The sequence below is a fragment of the Chiloscyllium plagiosum genome, unplaced genomic scaffold, assembly GCF_037043375.1.
Source record: "Chiloscyllium plagiosum isolate Xiang-an unplaced genomic scaffold, Cpla_swu_hap1 HiC_scaffold_1, whole genome shotgun sequence".
NCBI lineage: Eukaryota > Metazoa > Chordata > Chondrichthyes > Orectolobiformes > Hemiscylliidae > Chiloscyllium > Chiloscyllium plagiosum.
This window is the reverse complement of record NW_028270139.1, coordinates 96,902,089-96,916,299: the sequence shown is the minus strand read 5'-3', so window position 1 is coordinate 96,916,299 and position 14,211 is coordinate 96,902,089. Positions and strand designations below refer to the sequence as shown.

Genomic DNA, 14,211 nt, shown 5'->3' with positions numbered 1-14,211 from the left:
TTTAGCTTGTCACACTCCCTGGCACTTACCCTGTATTTTTCCCCTTCAGAATTCATTGCTTTCTGAAAACCATAATTGAATATACTCCACCGCCCAGCTCTAACCACGCATTGCAAAAATAAACGAAACTCAAGTGAAGTCATTACAATGCTGAAACAGCTCAGCTCAGGGAAAGAAGCTAGACCTAGTGCAAAGCCTTATATATTAGATCAGGAATGGTGTCTGGACAGATTGCCTTTGTTTTATTCAGTGCATTTGGATACTTTTTAATGTCACATGGAATTGACTGAGTTGGCTTTAACGATGGAAGAAATCCATATGTCATCGGATGGATAGACTTCCAAAAACTAAGGTCACCAAACTTCAAAGATAAAACCATTATATGGGATTTGCAACTGGCTAAGTGGGTGCTCGAGGTTACTATGGGCAAGTGAAATATTGGAAGAGCTCGGTTTCTGAATGGAGACAATCTCTGGCTTCTTTTCTCTAATGCCTCATTTCTTGCCCCATCTCCTCCAATCCAAATACCAACACTGTTAATCGTTCACTCTCATTAGACTGCTGGTTCCTCTTCCTTTCAAAACCACTACCACCCCATTATTCAAGTTCCTTAACCGTAATGCCTTCATCAGCTGCCACCCCAATTCCAATCTCCCTTTCCTTGCCAATGTTCATGAGGCACTTTCCACCCACAAATCCTCACCAATCTTTTCCAAACTCCATGTTTAGATCCTTCTAATCAAACTTCCCTGCCATCACAGTACCAAACAAGATTCTTAACAAGTCACAAATTACATCCTAGTTGACTGTGATAAACTATCCCTCTGCAAATTTCTCAACCTGCCTGCAGCCTTTGGTATAGATGACCACATTATCGTCCTCCTATGTCATTCAACCAATGTTCAGTTAAGTAGCACTTCTCCCAGCTGGTTCCAGTCTTAGGTACTTAATTGTTAGTCTCACTCATGCACTTTAATGCCTGGCATCCAGCAAAGATCTCTCTTTGAACCACTGTTATTTCTCAACTTCATATTATTCCCTAGCAACATTATTTTTAAAAATGCAGCATCAGTATCCCCATATACACTGATATGCCTATGTATACATTTGTTTAAGGGTTTATGCATCATGACAAAGCCAGCATTTTTGCCCATCTCTTGTTACTCAAGAAGGTGAGAGTAAGCTGTTTCCTTCAATCACTGCAATCCTTTTGGTCTGATTACGTGCACAATTGCCTGGAATTCCCTTTACAATGAATTTGACCTATGTGACAATCAAGGAATAGCAATGTAGTTCGTAAGTCAGGATAATGTGAGGCTTAGAAAGGATCTTGAAAGCGGCAGTGTTCTCATGTGTCTGATGGACTTCTCATTCTGGGTGTAAGGTCATAGTTGAAAGGTGGTGTTGCAGTTGTTACAACTTGGTGAGTTGGTATAATGCACAACGGTGGTGGATTAAGTGATTTTGACACGGTGGATGTGTGGCGATCATGCAAACTACTTTGTCTTTAATATTGTTGAGCCTCTTGAATTGTTTAAGCCACATTAATCCAAGCAGATGGAAAATCTTCTATCATACTCCTAACTTGTGTCTTGTAGATGGTGAACAGGCACTGTGGACTCAGGAACAGAGTTTCGCCCCACAGAATTGCTAGCCTCGGAACTGCTCTTGGGGCCAAATTATTTGTATGGTTGGTCTAGTTCAGTTTTGGATCAATGGTAAACCAATGTTATTGTTAATGGGGAAATGATAATGATAATGCCATTAAATATCAAGAGGAAATAATTAGATTCTCTACTGTTCAAGATGGTTATTGTCTGGCATTTGTGTGATACAAATGTTTCTAGCCACTTATGAGTAAAAGCTTGAATAGTGCCCCGATTTTACTGCATATGGAAACAGACTGCCACAGTATCTGCAAAGTTATGAATAGTGCTGATGATCAGCAAGCATCCCCTCTTTGACTTTTTGATGGAAGCAAGGTCTTTAAAAGAGATAGTTGAAAATGCTTTGGCTTGGGACGTGGCCCTGAGGAATTCTTGCAGTAATACCAAGTCTGAGATGATTAACCTCCAAGAATAAGAACAATCTTGCTTTCTACTAGGTATGACTCCAAATGATGAGGTTTTTTTCCCGTTTCCCACAGATATTGATCTTGAGTACTTGATGCTGCACTCAGTCAATTGCTGCCTCAACATCAACTTTCTCAATTTCGCCAAAAACTGGATCAGCAAAAATTTCCTGCATTTACCTACTGGGAAGACCGACACCATAATCTTTAGAAGCCACTACAAACACAGGTTTCGTAGTTTCTTTCCCAGCTAACCAATTCCATGCCTCTTCCTCACAATTATCCAGCGTAACAAAATCACTCACAACATCTCTGTCTTTGAGCTTCCGACTGCACATCTGTGCAAACACAGCCTGACAATTTCCACCTCTGGAACACTACTCCTGCTTCCGCTCAACCATGGTTGAATCTTCATCTATAACATCCAGACTTTACTATATTCCAAAGTATACCTGCGAAGCCTCCACATTTAACCCTCTTTAAATTGTCTTAAGTCCCTCCAAATACCATTCTATTACCATGCCTGGTCTCACTAATCTTACTAGCTCACACTTCAGAAATGTTTTGGTTTTGATACGCACTTGCCTAATTCTGGCTCCTGCACTGCTCACCATGCCTTAGCAACCTAGATTCTAAGCTTAGGAATTCCCTCCCCAAACTTCTCCACTTCTCTTTCCTCCTTTATGGCACCCTTCAAATATAACTCTTTGACCAAAAGAAATGAATTCAAGAGGATAAGTGAGGGGTTAAGGCAACATTTAGCCAAAAGTGGCGTCAGGGAGCCTCAGCTAAACTAGAGAGAATAGGAATCAGATAGAAAAGTCTCTAGAGGTTGGAGTCATATCTAGCACAAAGGAGGTCAATCATCTCAGTCCAAGTACATTACTGTATTGGTTCCTCGGGGTAGAATTCTAGGCTTAATATCTTCACCTGCTTCCTTCCATCATAAGGTCAGGAGTGGGCATGCTCAATGATGATCAGACAATGTTTAACATCATTTGCAACTCCTCAGATGCTATGGTAATTTGTATACAATGCAGTGGGACTTAGACAATAGTCAGACTTGGGCTGATAAGTGCCAAGTAACGTTTGCTTCACACAAAGTGCCAGGCAAAGCCATCTTCAACTAGTGAAAATTCAGTGATTGCCCCATGACATTTTATGCCATTATTTTTGCTTAATCTTCCACTATCAGCATCTTGGGGATTACTAGTGACCCGAAACAGAATCATCAAGTCATATAAATATTGTACTACATAGTGTCAGAAGCTAGTATGATGGCATCAGGTAATTCAACTCCTGCCTTCCCAAAGCCTGTCCATCATCTTCAAGGCTCAAGTCAGTAATGCGATGGAATATTCTCTACTTGCTTGAATGAGTGGAACTCAAAAAACCCTCAAGGAATGGGCATAAAATGTAACCGTGGCCAGTAATGGCCACACCCCACAAACAAAGAAAGATGAAAAACAATGTTTGGCCATCTGCTTCAATATCACTTTGTGGCTCAGGGACAAACTCTGGTTTATTATACTACTGTTTAGTGCCTGGGAAGTTTTATAATGTTAAATTGAGGTTGTTGTTGGGGTACTCCATGGATCAGTGCAATTAACTTCTCTAGTTCTTGGTTAAGACGTAAAATTGGACTTTCATTACAAGACAGTTACTTCACATATTTCAGTAAATTTTGGACATTGTGAACTCTGAATTAGCAGAAAGATCTCGCAAAGATACACCAACAGAGCTTGCATGCGGGCTCAAGACCAACAAGCAAATTTTAAGTTAGATTGGTCCTAAGGGAGTACAAGGCAGTAAATGAAGTACAAGAATAAAGAGGTCTTATTAAATGTATGTATGGTTTTGGTGAGACCACATCTCATCAATCTCGGTCTCCACTTTGAAGAAATATACTTGCATCAGAGGTAGTTACAATGAAAGTTCACTGATTTAGCCTTTTAGTGAGGAGATTAGTTGCTCTATGATGATAGCCTGTGCAAATTAAGTCCATGTACTCTTAAGTTTTGAAGAATGTTAAATGATCTCAATGCAACATACAAGATTCTGAAGGGGCTTTACGGAGTTGATATGGCCAGAAAAATCTAAAACACAGTGTCTCAGGATAATAAGCCAATCATTTAGGAGTGAATTAAAAATAATTTTTTTCTAAGGGGTGTGAATCTCCAGAATTCTCTTCCGCAGAAGTTATGAAGTCTTCATTGTCAAATACATTTAAGGCTGGCCTAAGAGGTATTTTTTGGTCTCTCAGTAAATCAAAGTGAAGCGGACAGGAATGGTCATCCATTAGAATTTTAGATAATGGAGCAGGCGCAATAGACCACTTCAGCTATTCCTGTTCCTATTACTTGTAATCACTAAGCCTTGTCCTTACCAGTGAAAAACATATCCTTTTAAAAAAAATGTGCAGCATCTGATACTAAATATTCAAAGCAAAATTACGAGGGACAGATAATTATGGGATAAAATTTTCACTCCATCAGCAAGACAAAACTTGCCAAGACAGGTTGAAAGATTGCAGCAATATTAGTCAACTCACCACCTGAAACACTGTGTATATTTCTTCCACCTCTTCCCATTTGGCAATCATCCAAACCCAATGATAATTGCGAAGGAATAAAGCTTATATGAGGAATCAGAGGATAATTCAATAAACTAGCCATTTTCAGTTTCAAAATACATCTCAGAGGTACATTTAACAGAATAGTGAAGATAAACATAAAATTATATTTAAATATGCAAAAGCAAACGAGCATAATGGTATTCATAACCATAATCTGTATCCAATCTAAGAAAACATCAGTCTTTCTTTCCATAGGAACCCTAGGCCCTCTGACCTGCATGAGCACTAACTTCACCCCACGTGAACTAAATAGGATTTGCCAGCTTTCAAAATTTTTAATAACAAATATTTGGCTGAAATATAATCAAGAACTGAAGCGAATTCTCCAGATACCATACATTGCACTGGTTCCAACAAAAAATGTATTTACATAATGGGAAGAGAATAGAGGAAGCAATGTACCTCATCCGCAAGATGCATTGTAGCAACTCGCCAAGCTTCAATGGCATCTTCCAAACTCTCAAACTCCACTATATAAATGCACAAGGGCAGCAGACACATGGGAATACCACCACCTGCAAGTTCCCATCAAGTCACGTGCAGTCTTAACCTGAAAAGTTATTGTTCCTCATTCACCATGACTGGATAGATAATGTAGAACTTATTTCCTAACAGCACTGTGATTCCACCAACCCAAAAAGGATCTTAAATGATTCCACTCACTGTATCACCATCCCCTTATCAAGGGTTCAAAATACACATTAATGGCAGATGAGTTCACCCTTGAACTCTCACAAAACTGCACCAAAGAAATGAAAGATGGGATGGAAAATTCAAAATGTTGCAAGAATAGTTACCATTGTGTATTTGATTGAAGTAGCAAATTTGGGGAAATCAAAAGCTCCTCTTTCAATTGCAAACAGTCTTTCTTATGTTACTGCACCAACTGCTCCAATGACAGGCTTTTTTCTTTGCTGCTGTTTTTGCTGCTTTGCCAGAGACAAAATCTATGATTGGAAGAGCAGCAAGACTGGCAAGGAAGCTGACTGGAAGTCAACAGTCACACTGGCCTATCAAGCCACATGTCGGTGACTTCCAGCAGTGACGGCTCCAACCACTTTGAGCAGCTGTTGGACAATGAAAGGAGGGAGGAAGCAGCCAGAAACTTAATTATAAAATGCAGAGGACATAGTAGGTCAAGTTTCGTTTTGGGGTTGGTGGATTGTGAGTGATCAAAAGCTCCTCAAAAAATCTTCCTTGTACCTTTCCATCTACATTAAGAAACAAAACTTCTGAAGGTTATAGGTGTCTTCCTAACTTTTTGTTGAAGAGAAATTTCCCAAAGAAAATTTCTAATGTTTCTCGGTCATTTTCAGCTTAAACGAACAATCAGGGTTGAGGGAATGGAATGTTTACTCGCTTCAGTCTGGCAAAGATTGGATGTACAAAGTAAACAGCTAAACTTCATCCAGCTTTTCTTAAATCAAGATAATGATCTACTGTGACCTTTCCATTTTGCATAGTAGCAACTCACATGACGTATCAGATTGTAGTTGCAGACTGAAGTTTCATTTGTTAGACTGACTGGCCTCAAGTCCAATGAGACTGGATTTAAGGCTTCCAAGTATTGCACCATCAGTATTCCTCAAGCCATCGGAGGGAAAGGTCAATATCTCCCAAATAAGCCAGGGTTGGGCTTAAACATGGGTCATAGAGTGAAAGGACAGAAGCATGATCAAATTCCTCACAAATGCATTCTCCTTCCCTACCTTCTTCTCACCATCCCACATCATTTTTTGTTGTGTAGCTTAGTATGTATAAATTTATTACTACGTTACATTAGTAACTATAGTTCAAGGTTAGGAAATTGGCTACAAAGTGCTTTGAGTCAAATAGTGTGACGCTGGAAAAACACAGCAGATCAGGCAGCATCTGAGGAGGAGAGACAACACTTCGGGCAATAGCCCTCCATCAGGAATGTGGAGGGGGGGGAAGGCTGCTGAGAGATAACACCTACCTTTTCCCCAGCCCCAGTCCCACCCCCACTCTGCTATTTATCTCTCAGCTCCCTTCCCCCTCCACATTCCTAATGAAGGGCTAATGCCAGAAACATTGACTCTCCTGCTTCTTGGATGCTGCCTGACCTGCTATGCTTTTACCAGCACCATGCTTTTCGACTCTGACTCTCCAGCATCTGTAGTCTTCACTTTCTACAAAGTGCTTTGAGAGTTCTTTGATGTCATGGCAAAATGCAATATAAATACAAGTTTGTTCTTATTTTAGGATTTCCATTGTTCCATGTGGAAAATGGCCATTTTGGACAACATTTGCCTGTGATTATTTTATACATACAAGAATATTACAGATGAGGAACAAATACAGATGTTGTCATTGACTTGAAGATCGGTGAAAGTTCATTTTTATTTGAGTCCAATTAATGCTTATATTGTACCACATCTGATTATTTCAGATGCATCTTGCAAAGTTAAATTCCTTCTTCATTGATTGGTAGATATAACTTTTGAGAATACATATCCTTCACCTATATTATTATGCAAAGGTTGAAGAAAAAGGGAATACTCAAGGCAAAGGAACTTAGGATAAAGTTCAGTGTGGAAATCAATTTTAAAACAAAGAGAAACTGAGAATATCAGACAACGTGCCAGCCAGAATGAATGATATGAGTAGCTTTCATAATTTGATGTGAATCTACACATAATTTAAGGGTTTGTTATGGGTTCTTTTACAGCTATATATTCAACTGGGTCAGAAGTAAAATTGCCAGCCCATCTGATCTTGAAAAATAAGTTCAATGACGTAACCAATGAAAATGGAACTTTTTAAGAGGTTGCTCTTCAATGGGATCTTGGATGGTCTATACTTCAATCAATTGGTATGTTAAGCTCAAGACATTTTTTTATCTAAACTACAGTTGTGTGTAGGATGTGACATGGCGATTAATGGTAAAAGTGATGAGCAGGGAATGCAGAATGTTTTCACACTAAAAACATGTAAATCTCAGTCACTTTATGTTTTCATTTATAAAAACCAAAACATGCTTTAAAAAGTCAATAAACCAACTAAAGATTAATGTTGAACACATCCATTCCACAAAGCCCGTTTGCAAAACAATACTACTTTGTGTTCTTCGATAACTCTTCTGTTGCCAAAGTAAGCTGCTTTTTTTAAAAAAAACTGTATTAATCTGCATATTTCCAGTTTTATGGTGTCTGAAAATCTGTGATCACAGTAGCTTATGAGCTTACATGAATGTGTATATAAAAAACTGTTTTTGCGTGTTCTGGCACATCCCAAACACTTCACTAAAACAAGTTAAATATGGAGTGAGTCAATGTGGATATACTTGAAACCAATTTGCACACAATTTGGGTACACAAACATCAAATCACCAATGACCAGTTAATTTACTTTTGATAGCTCTGGTTCAGGAAAGACTATTGACTAGGAAATCTTCAAATATGGAATATTTACATCCACCTGAATAGGTTGATGCAGCTCAGTTCAATATTCAATGTTCTGGTCATATGGCATCACCTTAGTGCTGCATTAAAACAGAAGCTTTGTTAGTTTTTAAGTTTTAGAATTAGACTCAAACTCACAAAGCGTTTGTCCTGTTAAACCAAACTAATTCCTGTCCAAACATCCAAGGGTTTAAAATCAAAATTTATGCTACATTTAAGCTGAATTCTAAGAAGCTGCATTTACGACAATGAATATCATATGGTTACTTCCTATAAAACATAATTCTCCTTCTTTATCTCAAGGTAGGCTTTGGCATAGTTTGGTGAATAATCACCAAAATGCCATTTATTTTGAAAAAGGTGATGTAGAATCTACATCAGCTGGAGCAAGGATTAAGACCTATACATTTTTGTAATCAATTGGTTGAACTGGTTCAGAGAGGTTATTACACTCCTCTGGAACAGGCGAGTCTAGAACCAGGCCTCCCAAGTCAGAGCGATGAGCATTACCACCACACCTCAAGAACCCACGATCAAGTCTTATGCTTAAGCATTAATGTGATCTAGATGCTTTCCATCATTAAGTGAGCTGCCAGTCTCCAAAAAGTGTAAATACAAAACAATATCAGTAACTTCACCCATTGGATGGGCAATGACATTATAGAAATACTTCAAAAACTATGGAAGAGTAAAGCATGTTAGAGGCAAGAGCTCAGATGGCACCAAATTATTATTATTTTCCATTCCAGGCACAGGGAAGCCATTTCAGAATATTATGAGAAAATACAAAACATATGTTTTTTTTTAAATGGAAGCTACGCACCCCTGCATCAATCTTACGCTTGTGGGCCCGACTGATTCGTTCTGAAAGGAAAGTTAAGGATGGTCACATAGTTTAGTCCAGTAACAGTAAGAGTACAAAAAGAAATACATTCAAGCCAGGAGTGATTTTGTTCAACTGAGCTGTACTGAGAAGCATAATGCTGAAACAAAGCTGCAGCATCTCTCAGCAGCAGGGAAAGGGGCAAGTGAAATAAAAAAGGTAGATATGTCCAGATAAGTATGGAAGCTTGCCATACACAAGTTATTGTAAAACAAAAGAGAACTCGACTTAAGCCTGCTCTCTGATCCACAGGCATCAAATCAAGTGTCAAGAAAGAGGACCATGTGTACCAATCCTGCTGTTCATCATGCACACAGAATGACTTTGGATAGTTTCATGCCTCTTTCCAAGTAATCAAGCAATGTCAGTTCCTATGAGATTGTCTTCTCTAATGTTTTGCCAAACTTTTGTTGATCTGTCAACACCACCTCTATCAGGTTCTGATTTTAATGTTTAGCTGGATTTTCTGGAATATGCATCCAGCGCACATAATCCATCCAACTGATATGTTTTTCTTTCACATGTTGGCTTACTGGCAGCTGTTTTGTTCTCAAATCCAATTATCTTGCTCTCCAGTTTAGCTATCCAGCTAACACTGAGTAAGTTGCATAATTTTTCAAGTTTCACAATTATTGTTTTCTATTTTCAGTTCACTGGTCTCTCACATTTGCATTGAATTCCTAAAAAACACTATTTCGCTGATATTATTAACCCATTGCTATCGGGTGTCAATGTTAACTCAACAACAAGCCTTTCATCAAAAGATTTGAGCACACAATCAAGGCTGAAACTTTTGTACAATACTGAAGGAGTACTATGTCAGGAGACAATTGCATACAGATAGGAAATTATACCAAAGACCTGTCTGTCCTTTCAGGTGGATAGGAGTTAATCTTAGACTCAGAGTCCTACAGCACAGAGACAGGCTCTTTGGTCCAAACTAGTCCATGTCGAACATCGACCCCTGAGGTACTCCACCAGTCACAGGCCTCCAGTCCAACAAGCATCCTTCCACTAATACCCTCTGCTTCCTACCATCATGCCAATTTTGTATCCAATTTGCCAGCTCGCCCTGGATTCCATGCAACCTAACCTCCCAAAGCAGCCTACCATGTGGAACCTTATCAAAGCCCTTAATGAAATCCTATAAACTACAGCTAACCCCCTGCCCTCATTAACCTTCCTGGTCATTTTATCTAAGAAACTAACAAATTTGTGAGGCATAATCTCCCACTCACAAAGCCATGCTGCCTACTCCTAATCAAATCCCAATTTTCCAAAAACCTAAGGCTTATCTCTAGGCCAACATCTTTCCTTAAATCAACATTAAAAATAAAACCAGGTATATAGCCACTGTTGCATTAAAATATGGGATTTTCAATTTCATTACACTACAATAATGACTACATTATAAAAATACATCTTTGGTTGCAAAGTTGGGACATCCAGAAATCATAAAAACGTGTACAAATGTTGCTCGAGTCAAGTATATTTCCAGCAATTGCATATTCTTCTATTCCTTCTCTACTTCTCATTGCTCACATGCATAATTAGTTCAACTGCCACATGCATTAGAGTGGCCAAGCACACCCTTGGAGGTCACCAGTTTTTAGTTTATATTCCAACTGTGCTAGCTACCATGTTAACATAAATATTATTCATTATGGTGTTATTGACAGAAATTTCCTCACAGTTGCTCCCACACTACCACCAAAACTGCAAAGCTAGTGCAGCATTGGCCTCAGTTAAAAGGTATTTAAACATACAGCGTAGAACCATTTATTTCCAATTTGACAAGATTCAGACATGTTAAATTTTCCAGCAGAATTAAGCTAATTTGCTTTAAGCAGTTACAGAAGCAAATCCAGGATGAAGTAAAATAGACTACCAATACTTCCTTGAAATTTTCAGGAAGGAAACGTTCATATCATGCTCTCCTTTTTACTAAGTTCTGCAACATCGTCATCACTTGCATGAAAATCACAGACAAATTCAAGCTACAAAACTAATTTAAAAGGTAATTTGTATTTAGAGATGCTGTTCATAACTTCAGGACATTCCAAAGAGCTATATGAGGCAGCCATCATTTCGCACAAGATTCCAAAAAAGAAATTGGGACAATGGCTATATCATCTACTTTTTCTTGATAATGCTTGAAGAATAAATATTGGATAGGATGTGAAGAAGACCTCTCCAATGTTTCAAGCAGGAAAGTGGGAGATTTTCCATCCACTGGAAAGGACAGATAGGGCCTCGCTTTAATGCCTCAACCAAAAGAAAACATCTCCAACACTGCAGCACTTCCTGAGCATTGCATTTAAATATCAGCCTTGATTATGTCCTTGTATGTGTGAATTGAGACTTAAAGCTACAATCTCAGATGCACTAAGCCAGATGACACCCATGTTGATAACAAAAATAAATTCAGACGAAGTGACAGTCATACTAATATTCAATGATGTAGAAAGTATTTGACAAAGTCCTACTCAAAAGCAATATGATATTATAGTGAGGCAATCCTTGGTAAACTTTGGAAGGGAATAAGGATTTCCATGGTAAAAACAGAAGCAGCAGGGACTAATAATGTAAGCTGAGACAGATCTACTGAATGAACACTCCAGTAATCAGTTTTGGGCTGGTCAGTGTGAAGTTCTGTAAAATTAATACCTGATACTAAAGTGGGGAAACGGAGATGGGTGTGTGTCATGTCTTACATATTAACCAAGGAACTGATATTTACACGCGGGGGATGATAGCATGGGACAGAGATACCATAGTGATTACAGAGACATGGGTCAAGGATGGGCAGGACTGGGAGCTTAACTTTCCAGGGTATAGATGCTATAGGAAGGATAGAAAGGGGGGAAAGAGAGGACAGGGAGAGGCATTTTTGATTAGTGATAACATTACGGCTATACTTAGGGAGGATACTCCCAGGAATGTGTCCAGGGAAGTTATTTGAGTGGAACTGAGAAATAAAAGTCCAGATGATCACCTTACTAGAACTGCACTGCAAACCCTCCAATAGTCAGCAGGAAATTAAGGAGCAAATACATAAGGAGATAAGCTGGAAGAATAATAGCATTGTCATAGTCTGGGATTTTATGTTTCTAAATGTAGATTGGGACTGCCATAGTGTTAAGGGCTTGTATGGAGAGGAAGTTGTTAAGTGTACAAGAAAACTTTTTGATATAATATGTGGATGTACCAACTATAGAACGTGTAAAACTATCTGCAAAACTATGGGCAAAATTGGGAAATAAGGCAGGGCGAGTCACTGACGTGTCAACAGGAGAGCACTTTCAGGCCAGTGACCATAATTCTATTGATTTTAAAACAGTGATGGAGAAGGATAGACCAGATCTAAAAGTTATACTTCTAAATTGGAGGAAGGCCAATTTTGACAGGATTAAGCAAAAACTTTCAAAAGTTGATTGGAAGTGGATGTTCACAGGTAAAGGGACAACTGGAAAATGGGAAGCCTTCAAAAATGAGTTAGAGAGTCCAGAGACATTTGTTCCTGTTAGGGTGAAGGGTAAGGTTGGTAGGTGCAAGGAATGCTGGAAAACTTGAGAAACTGAGGGTTTGGTCGAGAATAAGAAGTAAAGTATATGTCAGGTATAGACAGCAGGGATTGAATGAATCCCCAGAAGAATATCAAGGCAATAGGAGCATACTTACAAAGGAAATCAGGAGGGCAAAAAGATGACAGGAGATTTGGCAAATAGGGCTATGGAGAATCCAAAAGTATTTTACAAATACATTAGGGACAAAATAGTAGCTATGGAGAGAACCGGGCACCTTAAAGATCAGAAAAATCATGCATGTGTAGAACCGCTGGAGAAGGAGAGATACTAAATGAGTATTTTGCATCAGTTTTTACCTTGGAAAGATAGAGCACTTGGGGAAATAAATAGTGACATCTTAAAAAAAACGTTTATGTTACAGAGATGGTGGTGCTGGACATTTAAAATGCACAAAGTTGGATAAATCCCAAGATCTAATCAGGTGTACCCTAAAACTCTGTGGGAAGCTAGGGAAGTATTGCTGAGATATTCGGATCACCGATAGCAACAGGTGAGGTTCCAGATGTCTGGAGGTTGGCTAACGTGGTTGCCACTATTTAAGAAATGTCATAAGATTAAGCCCGGAAACTACAGACCAGTGAGTCGGACATCAATGATGGACAAATTGGTGGAGAAGATCCTGAGGCTCAGGATTTCTGAGTATTTGGAAAAGCAAGGACTGATTAGGGATAGTCAGCATGGCTTTGCATGTGGAAAATCGTGTCTCACAAACGTGATTGAATTTTTTGAAGAAGTAACAAAGTAGATTGATGAGGGCTGAGTAGTGGACATGATTTATAGGGACTTTAGTAAGCTGCTCAACAAGGTTCCTCGTGGTAGACTGGTTAGCAAGGTTATATCACATGGAATACAATGAGACCCAGCCATTCGGATACACAACCTATCGAAGGTCGAAGATAGGTGATGGGGAGGGTTGCTTTTCAGAATGGAGGCCTGTGACCAGTGGTACGCCACAAGGATTGGCGCTAGGTCCACTGGCTTTGTCATTTATATAAATGACTTGGATGTTTGCAGATAACACCAAAATTAAAGGTGTAGAGGACAGCGAAGGTTAATGGGCTGATAGTTATGAGGTGCTGCATTTTGGAAAGGTGAACTAGGACTTATTCACTTAATGGAAAGTGTTGGCGGGGAGTGTTGCTGAACAAACAGACCGTGGAGTGCAGGTTCATAGCTTCTTGAAAGTTCCTTGGAGTCCCAGGTAGACAAGATAGTGAAGGTGGCGTTTGGTACATAGCCTTTATTGGTCAGTACACTGAATACAGGAGTTGACAGGTCATGTTGTGGCTGCAGAGGACGTTGGTGAGGCCACTTTTTGAAGACTGTGCAATTCTAGTCTCCCTGCTATAGGAAGCATGTTTTCATACTTGAAAAAGGTTCAGAAAAGATTTACACAGATGTTGCCAGGGTTGGAATTTTTAAGCTATAGAGATAGACTGAATAGGCTAGAGCTATTGTCTCTGGAGCATTGCAGACTGAGGGGTGACCTTATCAAGGTTTTGAAAATTATGAGCGGCAAAAATAGGGGAGTAGGGGAGTACAAAACTAGACAGCATAAATTTAAGGTGAGAGGATAAAGACTTAAAAATGACATAAGGGGCAACTTCTTCATG

General features: G+C 39.1%; 1 protein-coding gene and 1 long non-coding RNA gene across 3 annotated transcripts in view; one reads left to right on the top strand and one right to left on the bottom strand.

Annotated features, from left to right (window-relative positions):
• Window positions 1-14,211, top strand: part of LOC148152171 (uncharacterized) — a 49,476-nt gene that overhangs the window by 1,493 nt on the left and 33,772 nt on the right. Inside the window, exon 2 of the long non-coding RNA XR_015757724.1 lies at window positions 7,396-7,539. This is a non-coding gene — a long non-coding RNA (uncharacterized LOC148152171). The remainder of the gene's footprint in view (window positions 1-7,395; window positions 7,540-14,211) is intronic.
• The window catches only part of mocs2 (molybdenum cofactor synthesis 2), a 61,299-nt gene that overhangs the window by 19,437 nt on the left and 27,651 nt on the right, over window positions 1-14,211 (bottom strand). The gene's annotated exons all lie outside the window — the stretch shown is intronic.